Source organism: Rhinolophus sinicus, chromosome 14 (genome assembly GCF_057876585.1).
Source record: "Rhinolophus sinicus isolate RSI-liver-muscle chromosome 14, RSI-T2T, whole genome shotgun sequence".
NCBI lineage: Eukaryota > Metazoa > Chordata > Mammalia > Chiroptera > Rhinolophidae > Rhinolophus > Rhinolophus sinicus.
In genome coordinates this window covers 132,444,083-132,468,213 of record NC_142514.1, presented here as the reverse complement: position 1 = coordinate 132,468,213, position 24,131 = coordinate 132,444,083, and the positions used below count along the sequence as shown (strand labels likewise).

Here is a 24,131-nt window from a genome sequence, read left to right as displayed (position 1 = left end):
TCTCTCTGCTGGGAGAAATGTCAAATCTGATGTGTCAAAGGGGAATCAACAATAGAACTGCTTAGCTTGGTCCAACTGAAAACTGCTGTCTCAGGACCAGAACTGCTTGTCCTCTGCGCTGGCCTGGGGTGAGGCCTTCCTTGGGCTGTAATATCCTGCTTGATTAGGAGCCCTGACACTGACAGCGGCTAGAGAGACTGGAGAGGATGTAGGGGAGAAAACCAAAGGTGAGGGCAGTGACCTCGTGACAGATAACACCGGGCATTAGTGTGGACGTTCAATCATTCATTCATTCATTCATTCCTCAAACCTGTACAGAAATTTACTCTGTGCCCAGCAGAGTGTTGGCCATTAGAGACTTCAAGTCCCTGTCCCCCAGGGACCTGGTCCAGGACCAGAGCCCAAAGACCTTGCAAATGAATTGGCTTGACATGGTGAAACCTCATCTTCAATAAACCAATGGAGTTTAAGATGTTTGTCCATGATATTAGGTTTATGTATCATTCTTGTTCTCAGCTGACTGCCAGCTCATTCCCATTAAAGCATCAACTAATAATCAGAGCATTTCCAATAATGGTTTAAGGCATGATCCATCCTGAGCTTTCTTTCCCAATGTGTATGAGAGAAAGCCTGGGAAAATATCTGGTCTGGGTTCTGGCTGGTCCCAGCCTGACTGCTCACTAGCTTTGCGACTTTGGAAAAATCATTGAGCTTTTCTGAGGTTTCTATGAGTCATCATAGTTCCTGCTCCGCCCTCCTCATGGGATGGATGGAAGGCTCCATAGGCTGTGGATGTGCTTTGAAAATTGTCAAGTGCAATGCAAGTGCAATACAAAAATAATTACTCCCTGTGTTCTCTGTTGCTTGGAAACAGAGACCTAGGTTGTTACTGCAGGGTGCTCACAATTCACAAGCTGCCCCTTTCTTTATCCAGCTCTCAGGGGAGTGAACACACTTTGTTTCATCTTTCACATTCAAAGATGGTGGCCTCTGGGGCTAGTGAAGTTGAACAAATTTCCCCCGATAAAAATCTGTGGAAAAGGTAAGGTGAGTGCAACTTAAAAAGGAATTCCTGTAGATGACAGGATAGGAGCAAATCAGCTTGAATACAGCAGGAGAGATTAGATCAAACAATGGGAAGAATAAACCTGGTTTTAAGGGTTGGGAGACACCAAACTGCATGACTTTGGAACTTTCTAAGACCAAGGTGTTGTCCCTTCAGACCAACTATGTGACTTTGAGCAAGTTACCAAGGTTCCCAAGGTTACTATTTACTGTTATCATGGGTCTCTGGGCCTCAATTACTTCCTAGGGTTTGTATTGAACTAATATCATGTATATTATGCCAAAATGTGAACCGAATTGAATCTCCTTTTCTGGAACTTGTTCTGATATCAAAGATGGAGGCTGCTCTTATGTATAATTTGTGGGGCAGGAGGATAAATTAGGTAACTAGAATCCTGCAAAGTCCCTATGGAGACTTCACATTGCAGATAACATACAAAGTTGGTGAAAATCTAGTAATAATTCTGAATGAATGTAGCTGTTCAACTACTGAAATGCTATCGTTTCTGTTCAGTTGGAGGAGACAAAAAGAGACATTTAGCAGGCTGCATGCAACCGTCTTGAGCTTCTCCCCACAAAATGTTTGGCAAACAGAAAATTCTACTTAATTAGCTAGGACAAAGGGATGTGGGAAGGAGTTAGAGAAGTCTGACTTAAATATGAGAAAGCTGAATTTTCTTGCTGCTGATAAGCTTATCTTAACGGAAGGGAAACAAAGGTTTCAGTTGATTATTCACACCAAAGAGAGAGGCTGCTGTCCTGTCTCTCACTAGGAGCATTTGTGCTGACACCTTCCCAAGTCAGTCACTGAGTGACGGAACGGAGGACACGTCACGAAAGGTGATGACAAAGATGGTGTTGCTGGTGAGGGGAGCTGACTTCCTCTGGAAATGTCCCATGTGCTGGCCCTGCGCTAAGTGCTCCAGAGGGATTACCTCACCGAATTCTCATCACCACATGAGGCATTATTACCCTCACTTTACAGATGCAGAAACTGAGGTGAGTGAAGATCAATATCTCTCTCAAGCTTGCTTCTCTAGGAAACGAGCAAACCCAGGCAATCTCACCCAAGAGCCAATGACTAAATACATCGTTTCCTAATTTGAATTAGTTCTTAGCTCCTGCTGTAAGTTATACGATCTTTGAATTAAATTCAAGCAGTATACTGAGATTTCATTTATTTTAATCTGCCAGATGGCTGAGTTTTAAACCTTGAAGAGACTCTCTGAGCTTTCAAATCAAGGCATCTTATTCCTTGCAAGATACCTTACTCTTAATTTTTAAGACAATCTCTCAGGTGTAGGTACTGTTACCCCATTTAACAGGTGAAGAAATTGAGACTTAGATAATTCAAGGCATTGTGCCTTGACCTTTAATGGATATAGAAGTCCGCTGGGGATCTTGTTAAACTCAGGTTCTGCTTCAGTAGGTCTGGTGTAGGGTTTGAGAATGCATTTCCAACAAGCTCTCGGGTATTGCCAAGGCTGCTAATCTGAGGACCACTCCCTGAGGAACAGTGTAAATCACCTGCTCGGGGTCACATCACACAACGGAAGGAGATCCCTACAGCCTAGTCTCTGAAGACCCTCTGGCAGCTTCGAAGGGGTAGTACTGATGGAAAATACATGGCTGCCTGTTTTCTGGGGGGACAGGCAGCTGGACAGCAATCCAGATTTGACTCAGGGCCCAACAGCTCTGCCTCTTGATCATGATCTATTCTCGTTCTAAGCCTCAGTTTTCTTTCTACATACAAAGTTGGGGGTGAATTACATGATTCTAAGATGTCTGAATTCCAGGATAAATCATGAAGAGAAGTGCCTGGGATACAGGCTGGAGCCCTGGATGGAAAGATGTTTCCATGAGATAGGAAGATTGAAAGGAGTCACCTTCGAATACAGATCATTTTTGAGAAAGCTTCCTGCCCAGGATCAGTAGAGAAAACATTTTATCCGCGAGAAAGAGAAATGATGAACACCTCTCAGTGTTGATTTTCTAAGGGACTGTGATTTAGCACCAGAAACTTAGGGAGCTGGAAGGTCAGACTCTCCAGACTGTTATTTAAACAGTGGGGAGGGAGCAGCCATCTCCGTCAATCTGTGTGGCATGCTGGCTGTCCTGAGCTTTCAGCCCTACCTGAGAAAGTAAAGATTTCCTTCTCACCAACCACACAAAGGCAGGCTGCCTCATCTTACATTCAAGGTAGATGGACTGTCCACTGAGGTATACAGTAAGTGCTCAAGTGTTCAAAATTCTCTTGTGGAGAGGAAGATGGTGTTTTTAAGGAACTGATAATGTCCAAAAAATTTTTCCTCTTTGATTTATTTCTCACTAGAGATAACTGGGAAGGGTAGTCTCTGGGACTGAAGCCAGATGGGGAAAGCCCATTTGTATATCTTCTTTGGAGAAATGTCTATTTAAGTCTTTTCCCCATTTTAAAAATCAGGTTATTTTGAGTTGTAGGAGTTCTTTATATATTCTAGATATTAACCACTTATCAGATACACGATTTGCAAATATTTTTTCCCATTCCATGGATTGCTTTTTTACTCTGTTGATTGTATCCTTTGATGCACAGAGATTTTTAATTTTAATGTAGTCCAACGTATCTCTTTGTACTTCTATTTCCTATATTTTTGGTGTCATATCCAGAAAATCATTGCAAAATCCAAAGTCATGAAGTCTTTCCCCTAAGTTTTTTTCTAAGAGTTTTATGTCTTACATTTAGGTCTTTGATTCATTTTGAATTAACTTCATTCTTTTGCATGTAAATATTAGTTATCCCAATACCATTTATTGAAAAGACTGTCTCCCCTCTCCCTCCTCTCCCCCCCAATTGAATGACCATGGCACCCTTGTCTAAATTTCTGGACTCTTTATTTGATTCCATTGGTCTATATGTCTGTTTTTATGCCAGTACCACAATGTTTTGATTACTGTAACTTTGTAATACTTTTTGAAATCAGGAATTATGCGACATCCAACTTTGTTATTTTTCACTGTTGTTTTGGCTCTGCAGGGTCCCTTGAGATTCTCTATGAATTTTATGATGGTGTTTTGTATTTCTTTTTAAAAATGCCATCGGGATTTTGGTAAAGATTGCATTAATTTGTTTGGACTGTATTCACATCTTAACAATATTAAATCTTCCAGTCCATGAATGTGGGCTGTATTTCTATTTATTTGTGTCTTCCTTAAATTGTTTCAGCAATGTTTTCAATGTATGACTGTTTTACCTCTCTAAATGTTTTAAAGGTGCTATTTCATCTTTATAACATCCTTAAGAAGTAGGTACTGTTATAACCTCCATTGATAAATGAGCATACTAAAGCACAGATGTTAAATAATTTGCCCACAATGTTTTGACTGGTAGATGGAGAGGCCAAGATCCAAACCTTGGCAGTCTCACATAGGTCCTATGCTCTTAATTGCTTTACTGTATTATTTAAACAATCTCTGGAAATCTACAGTAGGAGAGGACAAGAAGAAGCAAAGCCAGTTCAATTCCGAACTCTGGAAAGGCTCAGGAATTGCAAGTACCAGATGCCTCACAAGGTAGAGGTGAGGGATAGGGCTAACAACAGGATAAAAGAAGAAGAGGATTCTCTCCTGCACCTTAATTAACCAGGCAATTAACAACCTCTCAGATCCCAGCAGGCCAGGGGAAGTTTATTCTTTGGAGAAATGGAATCAGTCAGGCTCTGCACTCAAGACACCAAGGACTGTGGAGGACTGACATCTTATTGAAAGCAGTAGAATTAAGTGAAAGTTGACATGCTGGACAGTGAGGCTTTAAACCTCTTACTTCCACTCAGCTACTGGAAAGCAGACTGTCAGACAAAGATGGAATATAGAAGAAGGAGAAAAGAGATGAAATTAGAAGATCAGCCAAGAGGTCCAATAGCTGATTAACTGATTTTCAATAAGAAATAATAAGGCAAGGGAAGGTAATTATTTAAGGGCTAAAACAAATATTCTAAAACTGAAGGATTTGAGTTTGCAGACAAATAATTCACTGAGTGCTCAACACAATGAATAAAAACAACCCTACTCCAAGGTTTTTATCGTGAAATTTCAGAACTCCAATTGTAAGAGCTCAATTGTTGGAGCCCATTTATTTTCTATTCCACTGTACTCCACTGTACTCTGAATTCACCGAATCCTGGAAAATAACCAAGTTTAACAGAATAGTTCAGGTTCTCATCTTCAGGTCACATTGATGTGTATTGTGGGATAAATGTAAAGTAATGAAGATATTAAAATATGCATATTCATATAATCCACTGCCTTGAAGGAATATATGTTCTGTAGTGAGTACCATGACACCTGCATATAGATCAATGAAAGGTAGACGACAAAAGGTTTATAATAAGGACGTGTAAAGTTTTTAGGAGTAGGTATCAATACAACCTACTTTCTTGTCCTGTGCAGAGCAAGTAGCTCTAAGAGTTTTCCTTAGATTGATTTTTATTCTCTTGCTTTCTACCTTACTGTCATTACTCTGGTACTCCCGTGTTTCCCCCAAAATAAGACCCAGCCGGACAATCAGCTCTAACGCATCTTTTGAAGCAAAAATTAATATATAAGGCTCGGTCTTATTTTACTATAAGACCAGGAATATAATATAATATAATATAATATAATATAATATAATATAATATAACCATGTCTTATATTAATTTTTGCTCCAAAAGACGCATTACAGCTGATTGTCTGGCTAGGTCTTATTTTCGGGGAAAGATGGTCCCTGGAGAAAAGATCTTGGAACACACATAACTATTCTTACAAGATTCTCTCAGACTAACCGATCCCAGGCTCTCTATTTGGAATTCTATTTGCGAAATGAATGCCTTGCAAAGATGTAGTTAACTCTTAAAAAGCAAACAAAAACTTAAAGCAATTATTTGAGCTCTGTCTTTGACAGTGAAGACAAATGGAGCTGGAAAGATTCCTTTAATAAGAGAATTGTTTGGTAACCTGTTGAGAAGGGAGATAAATCAAGTTGGAAGTAGGATGTAAAAGCAGGCTGTGCTGGTTATTAAATTACTGTCACTCAGCTCCAAATCCAACTTTCTATATTGGATTTTGTGATGCTGGTGCTGGATCTCTGCATAACATTTTCCTCTTTGCCAGCCGGCATCTGTAAGGTTCTGCCGACAGGAGGTACTCTTTCTGGAAGGCAGAAAGAGGGGAGAAGTGACCTTCTTCTTGTTTAATTTTTGTTCTGGTCACTGTCATCCCAGCCAGAGCCCTTTGCCCCAATGATAGTGGTTGATTCTAGCCTCCAGCTTCTTTTGGAACTCCCGTCATTGGCTTCATCTTGTCCCTTCGGTGGTATCAGCAGCAGCCAGGTTTTGCCTCTTTCAGAGGTGAAATGAAGCGCTATGAGGCACCTCCTTAGACTTTCCCTTTGTTCCCTCAGCCTTAGTGGTATCATCTAACTGGTTACCACCTCTGGGTACCTCAAAAGTTCCCTTTTTGCTCTTTCAGCCCTCGCATATCAGCCTAACCAATTCCCTATATTAAATTCCGTCTATTGAAATGCTTACAGTAGTTTCTATTTTCCTGACTAGACCTAGACAGATACACAGACTGTTGTAAAAATATGTAGACATGATCTGGTTTTCTTATCAGTTGAGAACTACTATGTGATCCTTCTGGGCAAAATTTTATAGCCTCCTCCCATTTCTGACATTAACACATGTTTTAGTAAATTTTAGAACATACAGTTTTTCAGAAAGGCCAGATGGTCCCTGATCTGAGAAAAACAGTAGTAAGTGGGGATTTTGACACCTTTCCCTTATAGCTCACCTTTGGAATCGGGCCACTGAGTCTGAGGGAATGCACTCCTTCTATATAGGCTCTATACTCTGTTGCATGTGATGAAAACCCAATTCAAATTAGTGTAAGCCAAAAAGAGATGATATATTCTTTAAGTACTAGAAAATCTAAGAGCAGAGCTAGTTTTAGGTACCAATGAATTCTTGAGTTCAGACATATTAAGACACAGTCTATGCATATCTTGATTTAGGGTTCCTCCTAATCTTCAGGCAGGGTCTTTCAATGCAGTGGTAAAGATGGGTATACAGTTTGTTCTTAGAGTCTGACATATGTCAGTCATTCTTACTGCTTATGATTCCAGAGAAAAGTAAGACGTAATCTCCCATCTTTCATGTTCAAACCTCATAGTCATTGAGCTCATTTGTATGCCTGGGCTACATGTGAACTAACTGCTATGGCCAGAAAGAAAAGATAAAATAATTGGCTATATCTGTTGATATGACCAGTAGATTGGGGAAACAACATATATAGATAGAGAAGCATGGTGAATGATGGTGATAATAGCTACTCTTGTTTGTCTCATTTAATACACAAAACTACCCTGCTATGGTCTGAATGTTTGTGTCCGACCAAAAATTCATGTTGAAATGCCCAATGTGATGGTATTTGGAAGTGGGGCTTTGGGAGGTTCTTCTTCTTCTTCTTCTTTTTTTGAAGTTCACATTTTCTTTACTTATGAGGAAAATACACACATTTAAGAAACTGTTACCCTACGTTGATCCCCAGCCCAGGTATCCATAGTCTCATCAGAAAACTTGGTATTAGGTGGTTGTTTTGTTAGCTGTTCTGTCACTTAAAATCTTATAACCTATTTTAATGACTAAAAGATGAGAGTTAGTTGCATATGTAGTTATGGCTTAACAGGAAGGTGGTTAAATTAGTTTGCTTTTAAGAAGCACAAACAGTATAGATTTAAATGATGGTTTGGCAACAAGTATAAATGTACGGTAAAGAGGCTAGTCTTTTAAGACCAAAGCCAACAGCTATTTTAGTTGATTAAAATACGTTTCACAGCCACAACAATGTGTCTGGCACTAATTCAAAACACATCCAGCAGCTCACTCAACTGCCCACTCTGAGACACTCCTAGCACTGCCAGCTAACAGACCCGGATGTCGGGCTCCATGGAAACAGCTGCACAGACTGCCTCCCCCATGCCACCTTCTGGGTGGTGATCCTCCCCTGTGGTAATGTAGCCACCTGTGGATTTTGCATTGGTGATGATGGTGGCCATATCCAGGGATTTAATGGTAAACAGGTCGATGACGAGGATAGAAATACTTTGCTTGGAAAGATCCTCGGCAGCTGCGAAATCTTCATGCAGAATAACTCCAGCTCCAATAACTGTGACCTTGTTGACGACACTGTGGAGGACGACTTGGCCTGTCCAGTCTCAAAACGTTCTTATTGGGTGTAAATAACAGCACCCAATCGGTCGGCTGGTCTGAATGTAGCACCCTCCCTTGGTATTGGCTGCCAGGAACACTGCCTGCTCCGACGAGATGTCATCACCTGGATAGAAAATGGTGCGGTTGGGAATGGCTCAGAACATGGCAGATCCTCCAGGGCCATCTGGGAGGGGCTGTTTTCACCAATGGATATCCTGCAGTGGGTAATAAGGTTGATGTTGGTTTGAGAGATAGCCCCCATCTGGATCTGATCAAATGCTTGGGTCAAAAAGGCAGTGAAGGTGCTAGCAAAAACAACGGTCCGACCATGGGTGGTGCGTCCCAGTGCCACACTCACCATGTTTTGCTCAGCAATAACATACTCGATGAAGCGCTCTGGGTGTTCCTTCTTGAATATCTCAGAGAAGGTGTAGTTCTTGGTGTCACTGTCCAGCACAAGGACTCTCACTTATGTGGCCCAGCTTAGCCAGAGCCAAACCACATGCTTTCCAAGTAGCTACCTTGTCACCGATTTTGTAAGAAGGTGGAGAGGTCATTTCCATGTTTGTGATGTTGACTGGAGGCAAGACTTCAATAAGGGGTTTTGGTTCAAGATTCCTGTTGGTCTGTATTTGTCTCTCCATTAGTTTGACAATTGCATGTCTCTTTCTTTTGGCATTAGCTTTCCATACCAATTTTCTGCATCTTCAGTGCTTGGAATGCCGCGGCCCTTGGAGATCTTGGCAACTATAGCAGTGGTTTTGTTCCTCACTTGAGTTGCTTGCCAGAACACCTGTCACAGAGCCTCCAGGTCGTGGCCATCCACCATGAAAGTATTCCACCCAAAGTCTTTGCAGCACTTCTGATAGATGTCTAGGCAGTGCTTGAGGGGCAAGGTGCCACTGTGGCCCAGGTGGTTCACATCGAAGATGGCCACGAGATTGTCCAGATTGTAGTGGAGAGTGAAGGCCAACGCCTCCCAGACGGAGCCTTCCGAGGACTCGCCATCTCCCACGAGGCAGAACACTCGGTAGCTGGCCTTGTCAAAGTATTTGCCAGTATATGCCATCCCACACGCGGCCCCCACTCCTTGTCCAAGCCATCGAGTTGTCATATCAACAGTCTCTTGTAGAGGATGAATCGGTCGGTCATTGTTCGGGTTCTCTGGGTCCGTCTGTTTATATCTCAGGACAGGAAGAACTGCACGGACATGATCTCAGCAGCACTGCTGCATGGCATGGGGTGGCCGGAGCTCAAGGCACATGTGGCCTGATGGAGTGGAAGCACAGGCGATTGGCCATGTCCTGCAGTACCTCAGAGTCAATGCGTCAGGCCATGGCAGCGCTCGCCTCAGGGTCGGACATAGCTGCGATCACTTCGGTGTCTGAGGAGCAAGTGCCTGGGAGGTTCTTAAGTCATGAAGGTGGGGACCTCTTGACTGGGATTAGTGCCCTCATAAAAGAGAGCCCAGAGAGTTCCCCAGCCCTTCCGCCATGTGAAGGCACAGCAAGAAGGTTCTGTCTATGAACCAGGAAAGGACCCTCATCAGACTCCAAGTCAGCTGGTGCCTGGATATTGAACTCCCCAGCCTCTAGAACTATGAGAAATAAATGCTGTTGTGTATAAGCTATCCAATGATGGTGTTTGGTTATAGCAGCCTGAACACACTAACGACCTATGGTATAGATATTACTAAACCTACTTTAACCCATTAAGACACAGAGGCTGAGGGGGGTTAAAATGCTTGCCCAAGAAACTCATTTGTGAGTTGGATTCAAGTTCAGGTCTGATAACTCCCGAGCGCCTGTTGTTTCCATCCTAATACATTGCTTATCCTATAAAACCGTGTCCAAGAGAGAAACTGAGGGTCACAGTGACGTCATATTTGGTTTTTGGTCCTGGAGGGTTGAACTTGGACCTAAAGACAGAAAATATAGTTCAAGAGAATAGAGAAGAAGTGAGGAGTCAAACGGGAATGAGATGGGGTCGTCCAGGGCTTACACTGGCTGAGATGTGGCTGTGAGCAAAGACTCTGGATGTAAAGGGCTTATCATCTTCCAGGTGCTGGTTGCCCAAGCAGTACCAGTGATTTGTTTGGCTCACAGTGAGCGGTTGATGTTTTGTTCTAGATGAAGCCACAACTTCTCTTGACTTAACTCCAGTTAGCCCCGGCGTCATTGCAGTCCTGAGGTACCTACATGGAGCTTTCTTCTTCCGCAGCAGCTTTCCTCCCTCTGACTCTTCCTGCCCTCACCCTTCATCTAAGCATCGGGATGAAATGTACTCATCCTGGAGAGTGTGGGTGTGTGCTTTCCTGAGCTGTGTACAGGTTAATCACAAGAGACACACTCCGTCTCTCCTAGGCAGAGTTGACCTTGTTGGATAGACTCACTCAGCCTGATTTTCCACAGTTCCTGACAACAGGCTCAGGGATGAGTTTGGGTATGAGCAAGGTCTGATTCAGGGAAAAGAGTACACAGGTGTAAACACTATTTGTTTTTGAATCAACAGATACTAACTGAGATTCCAGCATATTCCTGGTACTGTGCTATGTCTTAGGATGAGTGGAGGCAGAAAGGAGAAAGAAGAATAAAAAGTAGAAGACTAGTCCCTGCCAACGAAAGCCTTTCTAACTGGACTTCAGTACAAGAAAATTTGAGAGAGTATTTGAGGGTGAGATGATCAAATATAATGGCTACAGTGCTCAATCATTTGACAAATCTTTATTAGATGTCTCCTATATGCCAGGCAATATGCTGGGCACTGGCAGACACAATTATTTTCCTTAAGGAGCTTAAGTCTAGAAGGAGATGTTTACAAATAGGTGAAAGGGGTGAAATGCGAACATTTTTGGGTGTCAGTACTAAATGATGGCATTACACTGGCCTTTGCCTTTTGAACTGAGGGTACAAACATGAATAAGGACAAAAATTTCATCCTTTAACAAGATCTCATACTAATGGTAATGACAATCATGTAAATAGATATTTTCTTTTTTTATTTATTACATGTATTGGGGTGACATTGGTTAGTAAAGTTACATCAGTTTCAGGTGTACAATTCTGTAATACATCATCTATATATTGCATTGTGTGTTCTCCACCCAGAGTCAGTTCTCCTTCCATCACCATATAAAATATGATCAATATAAGTATGAACCAAGTACCATGGGGACTCAGATAAAGGAGAATGAAGTGTGGGTGGCAAAGGTGGGCATGATCAAGGGAGAAGGAAAATTTGGGATAGAATGATGGAAGAGTAGGCATGTGCCTAATGGATGAGACATTACAAGCAGAGAGCAGCATATGAACTGTCACTGCAATATAAAAAAATCATGGGGGCGTTTGGCACCTGCAAGTAGCTGTCCAAGTTTGGGGTGATTAAGAGTGAGTGGTGGGAGATGAAGCCAGAGAGGCAGGTAGGGGCCAGATCTTAAAGCGCCTATAGGCCATCCAGTAGAGAGCTTAGATTTTATCTAGAAACAATGAAGAATCACTGAAGCATTTTAAGATGGGAAATGAATTTAATAGTTTTGAAATGTAGGAGGAAGATGACATTTGCGGCAAGGGGACCTGTGAGAGGGTCATTTTAATCAATCAGGTAAGAGACAATGGTTCGGCAGTAGGCATGGGGATGAAGAGGAAAGAACTAAGTCTAGAAATACTTGGGAGTTAGTATTTTCAGGACTTGGGTATGTGGAGTGAGGGAGGAGAAATGATCTAGAAGAGTCCATGTTTCTTACTTGGGCAGTTGGGTGCATGGTGCTGTCATTTACCGAGATTTGGGATGTGGGAAATGTGATGGTTAATTTTTTGTGTCAACTTGGCTAGGCTGTTTGCTCAAACACCAGTATGGATGTTGCTGTGAAGATATATATATACACTCACACACACATAGTTTTAGATATGGTTAACATTTAAATCAGACTTTGAGTACAGAAGATTACCCTTCATCATGTGAATGGATCTCATTCAATCAATTGAAGTCCTTAAGAGAAAAGCAGGTCCCAGATGGCCTGCGGACACAAGCTGCAGTAGAAACAATTCCCTGAGTCTCCAGCTTGCCAGCTTGTCCTGCAGATTTTGAACTTGCCAGCGCCCACTGTTGTGTGAGCCAATCCCTTAAGATAAATCTCTCTTTCTCTCTCTATATATATCCTACTGGTTCTGTTTCTCTGGAGAACTTTTACTAATACAGAAGGATGTCTTTTTAATTCAAGTCTATGACTCAGAAATGCTTTCCTGAAGCAATAGTCCAGGGTTTTTAAAAGAAAAAGTGAAGGCTTGTTTTTGCTGTTTATGCCAGTGTATATTGTGGTTCAATATCAATGTTGTTTATTTGTTGAACAATGTTTCCTATACTTTGGTTGTTGTATATTACAGAAAGTGGGATATACTTGTATCATGCTCGCCAGTAATAAAATCCACCACACACAGTAACTTCTAGTTATTTTATCAAAGCCAGAGTTGTTGACTGGTGGTTTCTTTGGAAGTTATACAAATAATTTGTACTTGTAAAGAAGCGTTGGAAATACTTCTCGAAAATGTACACATTTGAGATAAATGTCTAAAAGGGTACAACTACAAGACTATTATGTTACTCTTATTACATCTCTGGGAGGAGAAGTGGGTCTTTCAGTGGTTGATGGGAGATGGTAGGGTGGATTAGATTCTCCTACAAAACTACAGTTGGAGAGATCTGGAACAGGGAGAACTTTACATGATTTCTTAAAGCTTTAATATTTCTTAATTCATTTCATTTCCTCAAGAGCAAAACTTTGGGATCAAACAAATCTAGGTCCTCTACTTATTATCTTTGTGACTTTGGGCAGGTAAATCCACTGCTTTGAGCCTCAGTTGCAATGTCTATAAAACATACCAGTTACGGTTTTGGGAAGGATTCATTAAAATATTATTTATAAGGTGCACTCAAGTAAATACAACTTTAAAAAGAATTATTCCTTAAATGTATTTGTTCCCTCGTAGACTTTCAAATTCAAGATTCCCCAAAATAGTTACATATCATTGGTCTGTTGGATCTTGTGGCATTTTCTTCTCTCCAAAATGGAATTTACACCTGAAATTTTCTCAAGAATGAAGGGAACTGACAGAAGGCAGACATGACATCTTCATGGTTAAATTATTCAGGCTGAAGAATAAGCCTTATTTTACGAGGAATAAAACTGTATGTTCATATATATCTACTGTTCCCTCTTTCATGGACGTCTCCTACTCATTTTTCAAATCTCAGGTCAATACCACCTTCTAATGGAGCCCTGCCTGTCCTTGCCCAGCCCTTCCTTGTATTTCAGCAGCACCTTGATCCTTCTATGCACATGTCCGGAGAGCCGCAGTCAAATTTTGTTCTATAAATGAATAGCATCCTATTTATTCTGTAGAGTTGTTCGGTGGGTGGCCCTTATGTTTATCGCAGTATTTACTATGTTGCTTATAATCATCTATTCTCATGTTTGTATCCCTTTCTAACAGGAGCTCTTTTAAGGGCAAAGACCATACTCAACTTTCTAACTTCCAGGATCTGGCACAGTGCCTGGAACATTGTTGAAGGAAAGAATGAGTGGATGGATGGATGGATGGATGGATGGATGGATGGATGGATGGATACAAATCTTTAATGAGTTACAATCAGGACCATGTGATAAATATTATTTTCCATCACCCATTGTTCTGAATCATGTCTACATCTCTCCAAGTACTACTGAGGGCACTGCCATCTGACTTTAAAACTTATGACATTTAAGAATTCTGCAATTCCATTCTGACTCTATGCATCATAGTCAGATTCAATAAGGCAGCTTCTGTATATAAAAGTAGGATGAGGTAGGAGGACCAGGAGTAGAAATTGTGACTAGTTTTTAATGAGGTTAACCGTTCTGAATATCAAGTTGGTTTGCATTCCATTAGCAATTCTCATCCACGGTTTGAAATGCTCACAGAGTCAGGATTTCAATCACTTATACTTTGACTTCCTGTTGAGTGGAGATTATTAATTGCCTCCTTTCTCATCAGAGGACCCCGTACAACTGCAGCCTTTATTTTTAACCTATCCCCTATTGCCAGCTCCCATCTGAACCAACTCCATTTTTATGTAATCAAAGACTGTGAAGTTAAATCTAGAGCAAAGGGAAAGGAAAACCTGGAAAACAGAGTCATGGTCTTGTTAGACACAGGTTCCGTACCACAATTTTGCAAAGAAGTCATTGTAGGAGGGCTACAACAGCCTCCCAATAAGTAGAGCCCATAACCCCATCTCCCATCCCAACTGGCTCTCTCCCCATACTCTCTCACTGGCCCTCAATGGGGACCTGGCCTGCGGAAACTTCCGGAAGCATCTGTGCCAGAACACTGCTAATGCACTACCCGCTCTATCACTTTTAAACTGTGGGCCTCTCCCCACCCAAAAGGAGCCACCACTCGGAATCTGTGTGTCTGATTCCTTTGCTTTTGGTTACAATTTTAGTTACTGGTAAAATGTGTGCATTCCTAAGCAATATAGTGTTAAGTTTGTTAGTATTTGAGCTTTAGGAAACATGTATCATGCTGAATGTTTTCTTCTGTGACTTGCTTTCTTTCCTTCAGCATGTTTTTGGGATTCATCCATGTTGATATGTATAATGGTAACTCATTCATTTTCATTGCTGGTGGAATCCCACTGTATGAATGTACTGGTCCTCAAGCTTTAGTAAAATCCCCTGGAGGCTGATGTGTTTGCAAACATAGCCTGTTTTGCTTGTTTTTATAAAGGTAATGGGATATATATAGTTCATTAATTATATAACTCTCCCCCTTTAGAGTCTTGAGAAGCATTTGTAGTTAAATGCATGCACATTTGTGGTTAAAATGTAGAAAATATTCATACTATGTGGAATAATAAAGACACTGAATAACCTCATGTTAGTTCGTGTCAGGCTCCTGCCAATAATTATGAAGTCACTTTCAGTTTCCAAAGTTTAGGGGTTATAGGCCTACTGCATAATTATTTTTCTATTCTCTTTTTGATGGAGACATTTGGTTGGTTTCCAGTTTTTATTGTTATTACATGTAATGCTACTGAAAACATCTGAATATGGCTGCCTCCACTCACGAGGCTCTTTGGAAGGAAGGGCTGGATCTTATTTATCTCCATTGCTTAGGACAGGACCTCAGGAAATGTGTTTTGAATGAATAAATAAGTTCTCAGACACTTCACTCTTCTTGAAAATTATGAAGCCATATCAAAACCACAAAAAACGAGTCCCAAGACAGGAGCTCAGTTCACCAATGCTGTTAAGAGAGGGCTGCAATAAATCAAACAAATAAAATCCCCAAGCTACTCCAGGAGCATTTTCCTCTATTACTAGTTAGATAGAATGCCCCTATGTGTCTCTCTGTTAAACCATTACAGGTCTTTCAAGGACATCCTATTACTTTTAAGCATAAACATAGTAAAATTTATCGTGGCACCTCCAACCCCCTCTTTTCTTACCCTGGCTTCAGGGGCTTTATGTAAAGCATGAAAAGTCAAATATAGACCAATGGACGGGAAAGTGGGGAAGTGGCTTCTCTGAATTAATTGGACAAAACCCTGAATTCCATCAATTACAATCTCTTCCTGTGTTTCATGTGGCTTAAGAGCAACAGGGATTGCAGAGTAGGTGCAGACCGTACTCAGGAATTAGTTTGAAGTTCCTTGATGGATGTATTTCCATTCCCACTCAGGAGCCCAGGGAAGGAGAGGAGCCATGAGAGGAAATACCACATGAGCTCAGCTTTAGGGATGGGCATGATGTGTCCTTTCTCTTCCCTGGATGCAAGCTTATTTTTCTCTTCCCAGGATTTGTTCCTAACCTTTTTGCCTGCAGGTCTAGATCATCCATCAATCTCTACAAAGAACACTGCGACTGTTTTAAGGGGTTTTTATAATTTTACTGATAAGTCAAAAGGAAAATGTTTGAGTCATACTGAACTGGATGTTTCAAGTCTTTGAAAAAGTTGCTTTTCTATTCATTGGACATCATTCATTCCACAAACACCCTATATATTAAGCTTTTGCTGGGTGCTGAAGATGCTAAGATAAGTGAGACAGAATCCCTAGGATGGTTAATTGTATGTGTCAACTTGTGTGGGCCACTGTACCCAGATATTTGGTCAACATTATTCTAATTGTTTCTCTGAGAGTGTTTTCGGATGAGATTTACATTTAAATTGATGGACTTTGAGTAAAGCAAATTGCCCTCCATAATGTGGGTGGGCCTCATCCAATCAGTTGAAGACCTGAATAGAAAAAGAGTGACCTCCTTCCCTGAGCAAGGGGAATTTGCTAGCAGACTGCTTTCAGACTTCACCTGTAACATTGACTCTTCTTGGTTCTACAGAACACTGCCTTTGGACTCGAATTCCAACTCTTTCCTGACTCTCCAGCCTGTCAGCCTCCTCTGTCAGATTTCAGATTCACCAAACCTCCATAATCACAGGAACCAATTTCTTCAAATAAATCACTACACACACACACACACACATCCCTTCTATTGGTTCTGTTTCTAGTCAGTCTCATGTATAAAGAGTAATGAGAGCACAGACAAAGAAGCGTTTGTACTCCTCTGGGGATACTTCGGGACGGCTTTCCAGAAAATATTTTCTAGGAGAGCCTTAGGCAAGAGGGATCAATATGTGAAGGTCCAAAGGTGTGGGAAAACAGAATGTGTTCTGAGGGCCATTGGTGTAGGAGGAAGTGGTGCAAAACAGAAATTCAAGGGGTAGACATTGAATAGACTACTCAAAAGTTAAGAAACAGCAATAACATGTCTGTGCATACCTGTGGACAGACAGACTCTCCTTCGAGACAAGGACTGGAAAGGAGCTCATTTTGCACTAAAGTCCAGAGCTGAAAGCAAGGCAAACAAATGCCGAGCTAGCACCCCTGTCAAACCCAGATGAAACTGGCCTGCCTTACAGAATTTGAGAGCTGCGGGGAGCTCCACATCTATGTCATGGTCTCCCCCTTAACTCCTATGATTAGGATGGTCTTCCCTGTATGGCATTCCAGGGCAGGATGTCACGGTGGATATTTGTTAAGAAGCACTGATGTTTAATACACTTTGCTCATTGTCTCAAATCCACTGGTGCGTGATTTTGAGAAGCAAGGGCTTATTCTTATAGCTATAATGACATAAGTAAATAGGCTTAGAAGAGAAGGAGGAGAGAGAAATGGCAGTCCATTAAGATACAGAGTCAATTGAGAATTCTGCCCCATTTTCTCTGAGAAGTTGAGGAGAAAAAGCTAAAAGTTGATACTGAGAGGGAAATGATAGAAACGCGAATCAAAAACTCCAGACCCCCAGGCTAGAGATTGATGAGGATTGAAAGTAGATCGTATACTTAACTTAATTGTGATGAAGTAGCTATAATTAGGTTAAGGGAAATTTGGAGTGTAAGCTTTTCGAGGTTATCTAGACCTGTATGAGTTTTCCGAATGGAAATATTGAGCAGATAGTGAGCACTGCTTTGAGAGTCTGATTTGTCACAAGGATAGGTGAGAGCCTAGAGTGGAGGCTGGGAGAAGTGTTTTGTCTCAGCTTGGCCCTGTTTGAGCACCTTTCCCACCACTCCTGTGCCTGTAAGTTCCCCTACATCCTTAGACCAGGAGTGCCCCAAAAATGTATACACATGACTTGCATTCATCTTTTGCTATCGGTATATATTGAGTGTTCCAATTTTAATACAGTTTTTTCCTTTCTTAAAATATGTATCCATTGTTTTGGAACCCTCTGTGTGTATCCCCTGCAAAGGCTCTCCCTGTGTCGTGCTCTCTGACTCGCCTGATTCCATCCGTGGCCTACAGGAACGATTGCCTGTCAGCTCCAGCAACAACTTGATAGACCTTTCTCATTTCCAAAGCCTGCACTTTGACAGATGCAATTTTTAACGACATTTCAAAGTAAATTGAATAGAGCTTGTAACAGCAACATTACATGATTGTCCCTTGAGTGGGCATGTTTTCAGAGCCTGTAGCATCTAGAAAAGGGCTTTGCTTGGTAAACTACATCCTGTGGAGATGTCAAGGAGGAAACTTCAATTTGCTTTCAACTGTCAGTACCAATGTTATCTATTGCACCTACAACACACATATGAAAGTTCAAGCTGCACAAAGAATTGACGATGACCTTAGAGTAAGTCTGTGTGTGTCGATGAGGTTGAAAATGACTCCGGTGTATGGACACCAGCCTCTCCTCATCAAGGTATCATGGGGGAAGATAAAAGTACTGGCCATCAAATATTACTTCATTTTCACCTGCGTGAAGATTAAGACTTGTTTTTTTTTTTTTAATTAAAAAATGTTTAGTAAGCACCTACAGTGTTCCAAAGTGTTCCAAGACTCTAGATCATGGGGATAGCAGTGAGTAAAACAGACAATGTTGTTTATGATTGTTGATGACAGGTTTTGTAACTGGCTCTTTGGTCTTAGATAAGTCACTTAATTTCTTGGAGCTTCTGTGTTCTCATCTGTAAAATGGGGATACAGGAATTGCCTACCTAATGGAGTTTGGTGAGGATGAAAAAGGTAATGTTTGTGACACTAAAAGTCTAGCATTGAAAGTCCATCAAAATCTGGCCATTAGTGTCCTATCTCACCTTGTCTTGTACCGTTCCTCTAAACGAACCCTTCACTCCATCCCAACTGGTATGCCCAGGAAACCTTACATGTGCCATGCCTTTGCTCACCTGGTTTTTCCTTCCTGCAATGCCAGCATCGGTTTTTTCTGCTTGTCCAAGGAATAGGAAGTTTGCAGAAATCAGCTTGAATCCCATCACTTTCCTGAAACCTTCCTAGACGGTCTTAGCTGTGATGATTGCTGCTCCCCTGAACGCATCTAACTCCTGTAGCATCTTATCAAGTGGTTAACACCACCCCCTTGGACAGCTTAATATTTTGTGCATGGAACAGAGATTTTAGGAGATTTAATAAAATGAAGTTTATACATTATGAAAGAATGGTGTTCATGGCTATAAATATGTGATGCCAGACTATTAATTTAATTTTCTGGAGGCCATATCAATGTGTTGCCTAATTCAACCCTGAAATCTGCATGGAGTTAACTTACTTATTCCCAGGAAAGACCCTTAGCAGAACCTGATTGTAAGGCAAGATGATAAAATTAGGAAGAAAAATGAAATTAGAAGCTGTAGGGACAGAGTCCCAGAGAGCAGTTTCCAGGCTCTCGACCTCACGTGGAAAGGTGCTGGCTCCGGTAGTAGATGGCCATCAGCTGTAACCAGTTAGCCATTAGCCACTAATATAACTGCCATGGCTAAGCTAGCAAGCGCAGATTGAAGCTAGCAAGGTAGTGGGTTGGTTGGAAGAGAAGCAGATGGCAGATTGTGGCGTCTGCTTCCTGTGTCTCCAATCCAGCCACCAGTGAGACTATAGGTATGAACCCACTATCCACGGCTCCGTTAGTGTTCCTTTTTGGCCTCACCATATCCTGTGTTCTTGTGCGGGGAGTGGGAGCTGAGTCCCTGCATGACAGAAGCCTTGAGCTTAGAGGAAGAATGGGGGTCACAAACACACAGACGAAAGGGGTGGCTGACACAGGGTGAAGGTTTGCCAGGGAAGTTCTATCTGAATTTCCTTCCTAAAGCTACAGGTGTGAGGGTCAGTGTCAGATTTAAGCATCATTTCACAATGTTCTATTAGAAATAGAAGATTAAAAGCTTAAAAGCTGCTGGGGCCTTCTCAGCTGGGCGAGGAAAAGGGCACAGTCTTGGGAGATAATGTTTTCAGACAACGGTTCTGAGTCTCTGGCTTGAATCAGAATTGCCTGGCGGGCTTATGAAAACAGTTGCCTGGCCTACACCTAGTTTCTGATGGTAGGTCTGCGGTGGGGCCTGAAAATTTGCATTTCTAACAAGTTCCCAGGTGATACTGATGCTGATAATCTGGGGACCACTCGGGAGAACTACTGATGTAGGAGAAGCTTGATTGACTTTTACTCATTTGGGGTAGATTTCCTTCCTCTTCTCCCTACCCTCTGCCTCTTACTCTTTTCAGGAGCTCCTCATCAGTGTTAGGGTTGATTTTGTTTTCTTTCCAGGTGATGTGGAGTGGGGGGAATTCAAAATCAGGCAGCTGCCACTGTTCTCCAAACCTAGACGATCCTGGGAGGCATACCGTTCTGACTGAATGAAAGCTAACCCCAGGAGAACTACATCTAAATAGTTGCCCTATCTGCTGAGCTCGAGTGTATGTCTGATTGGCTCTCGGTTTATTCTGGTGGTGGGCTGAGTTCAGCTGTGTGAGGATGAAATGCTAGGTTCCTGTCTTCAAGTGCTGTAAACATCCTCTGTTGCATCTCTCCCAAGCAAACAGACCTCCCCCGCCTGCCGCCTTTACATTTACCCTCCTTTGTCGTCTTTCTTTCTTTATGTCTGTGTTGTGCCCTCTTCCGACCCTTCCTGCTTCTCTCTTGAAATCACGCAACTGTCAAAAGCAGGCCATGCTCTTAGAGCTTTCCGTCACCTACTGCCAACCCCACATTCTTACTGAGGACTGTTTGATGCCAGATTGGTACAGGGACTTAATCTTACGAGCCTGCTTTGTGTTTAGTTAATGTAGACGTATTTGTTTGTCTGACCTGGGAATGAGTTATAGCTATTTTTGACATGTTCCTAAGGCCAAGCGAAAAAAAACATAAAAATAATGATTTAGAATGACCAGCTTCCGAACTCTATAGACATAAATGATGGCTCATGGCTTTATTTACATTTCAGTGCAACCATTGCTGGATGTACTCAGTACAATTAAGCCTCTGGGGACACATCTAGCCAGTGCCTTCTTTGAGTCAAGAAAATTGAATCAATATACAGTCAGTTCCTGTATTAACATGCAATTTAGGAGGCATTTATGCTGAGCTCAAAAATCTAATTAGTGTTTTCCTGTTTGGAGCGTAGTGACTGTTTATTCTATTTTCAGTTCACCTGAGTCTGTAATAAGTTCTCATGCTTGATTTCCATTCAGATGGTGGTGACACTTTGCCTTTCATCCCCAGCCTTTTCACAAAGTACCCAGGAACCCAATGTACCAGAAACAAATGTCAAAGAAGACTCAAAATGAGGACTTTTGATTAAAATGCTTAGTTCCCCCACATCATTAATAGAAAGGAGCTAATAGATTTTATTATATCAACAATAAGGAGACATTTGAAAGGTGCTTTTCTGGGGGCTTCTCACCAAGGGCTGCTTCCCATCTGTGGCTCTGAGTGTCCTTTGTGATGTGATGATGAGGCTATAAACTAGCTATAAACTGCTGTGGTTACAGTACGGTTGGGTTCACAGAAATGTTGGAGGCCATAATTCTACTTCTATCTCAACTAAGTCCTGCTGATGTTTGTGGGTGTTTTCAAGCTTCTTTCTCAACCTATTTGTCTATGTGAGGTCATGTAAGGCTGAGCTCATATACTGAGGGGCAGAGTCAGTGAGGATAGGAAGCTGCCTTCCAAATGGCTATGGACCCCATGAGGTCACCCAATGGGTAGGCATGAGTGGTTACCTGTGAAGCACATGAAGCAAGCGTATTGATATTTCCGGTACACCCAAATAACTGGGCCTTCAGAATATAGGATATATGTATTTGAATTGTGTAGCTAGCTGTATGTTACAGGAAAATGAGTCAATCTCAAGTATTGCTTTTTTTTTGTTTTTATATTGATAACTCAGTAGAAAGCAAGCTTAATAGTCTATGCACACATTTAAATGTTTAAAACCATATTCTCCCATTCAAAACTTGAAACTTTGTAGCACTGAAGTATGTGTTACAGGGTTGCAGTGGTTACAGTGGGATTATGTCCTTCTGTTTGAAGGCACATTTTGTCTTGCTTGTCCCTGTGACATTAGCAGACATTGACAATCTTTGACTACCTCTGTTGTATCACTCGAAGTTGCAAAATGGTGATTTCTTATTGCATCATTTCTTCTTCATCTATTAGCTGGAATTAGTTTTATAAAGAGACACTTCTTATAAACTCTTCAGTTACCTTTATATACAACGTGTACAGGAAAGGACATCTTCCAAGATTTTTTTAATGTGTCATAAGTCATGGCTCTAAACATGTATGATGCATTCCAATCAACTGCAGATATTATTCTTATTGAAGGTTGAATTGTCCCATCTTTGTCCAGAGGGAACCTCAAGTTGGCTTCTGAGTCCTTTTGTAGCAACGCCATTTCAGAGGAACATTCTCTCACCCCAAGCTGTACAGGATTCTGATAGCAATCCTGGCTGGAGATGAGCTTCAGATCACAAATTAAAAACCCATAAGGAAACAATGAGCAAGAATCAACAGACATAAAAACAGGAGAAATAGAGCTCCAAGAATTATATAACATAGAAAAATCTGAGAGACTCTAGATATTTTTTTAAAGATAGTTAAATAAATACAAAAAAGAAATTGAAATCCTAAGAAAAGAAAGAGATGCTTCACAAAAAAGAGGAGGTGGATTTAGAAAGTTCTAAGTAGGGTTTATAAAAACAAAAACAAAAATAAATCATGATTTAGACCTCTAAATAGGAAAGATATGATAATTTGAAAAAATACCTCAGTAGGTGGGTAAAACAATTTCTTCAATTTACTTTAAGAACCACCCACTGAGTCCAATCTAGAAGCACAGAGGAAATGAACACAGAGAGTGAAAGATATGGACAATATGGTGGAAATATTAATAAATGAGGAAGAGAGAAGGGTAAGTTTAATGGACTTAATAGGAGTTCCAAAAACAGAGAACAGATAACATTTGAGAAATAATGACTGAGAATTTTCCAGAACTTATGTAAGACATCATTCAGATTTAAGAAGCCCAATAAGTCCCAAACAGTATTAATAATAATTATTATAATAAAATAAGTACTATAGCAAAATACAGTGAAAATGCAAAACACCAAAGATAAATCTTCAACACAAAAAAAATCTGAAACAAAACCAGAAGGAAAAACAGATTATTCAAAGACTTCTCAGTGTCAACAATAAAAGCCAGGAGACAGTGGAGTAAGTATCTTCTAAGTGCTGAGCGAAAGTACTCAGAACTGCCAACTTAGAAGCCTATACATAGTTTATCAGTTGATGGGTATTTGGCTGTGTCCCCCTGTGGCTATTGTGAATAATGGTGCTATGTACATTCATGTAGAAGTTTTTGTGTGGACATGCGTTTCCTTTCTCTTGATTATATATCTAAGAATGTAATGGCTGGGTAATATGTGTAACTCACTGTTTAACTTTTTGAGGAACTACCAGACTGTTTTCCAAAGAAACAATGTATTGTTTTTGGATACCCTTGGTCATTCACAGAAATGTGAACGAATTCACAAGACTCAGAAAAGAAAGCAAAGAAAGGTTTTATTAAAAGTCAGGCAATGAGGAAGCCAGTGGCAGTGTCTAGAGAAGATGGCTGCCTCAAACTCCAGGTTAGTTTTTCTTATACAGGTAAGTGTAGGTAATTTTCTTACAGCAGGAGATGTGAAATACAAACTCAGGACATTTGACATACAAGGTCTGACAATTAAGTTCGTGAACTTGTTCAGCCGATGTTGCTAATCTTTTTTTGACAGGCTCAGGGATCATTCACTGTGAATTTGTACCAACTAGACAAACAGTTAACTAAGTTTACTATTTGGAAGTGCTGAAAAGGCTGCATGAAAAGTTAGATGAAAACAATCTGAACTTTTTGCCAACAACTCATAGCTCTTGCATCCCGACAATGCACCAGCTCACACAGCCTGTCTCTGAGGGATTTTTTAGCCATTAAACAACTAACTGTATTGGAACACCCTCCCTACTCACCTCATCTGGCC

At 41.1% G+C, this 24,131-nt stretch overlaps 1 long non-coding RNA gene and 1 pseudogene across 1 annotated transcript in view; one reads left to right on the top strand and one right to left on the bottom strand.

The window, feature by feature from the left end:
• Positions 1 to 24,131, top strand: part of LOC148755820 (uncharacterized) — a 95,223-nt gene that overhangs the window by 18,025 nt on the left and 53,067 nt on the right. The window lies entirely within an intron of this gene.
• Positions 7,892 to 9,655, bottom strand: LOC109458680 (transketolase-like protein 1 pseudogene; annotated as a pseudogene).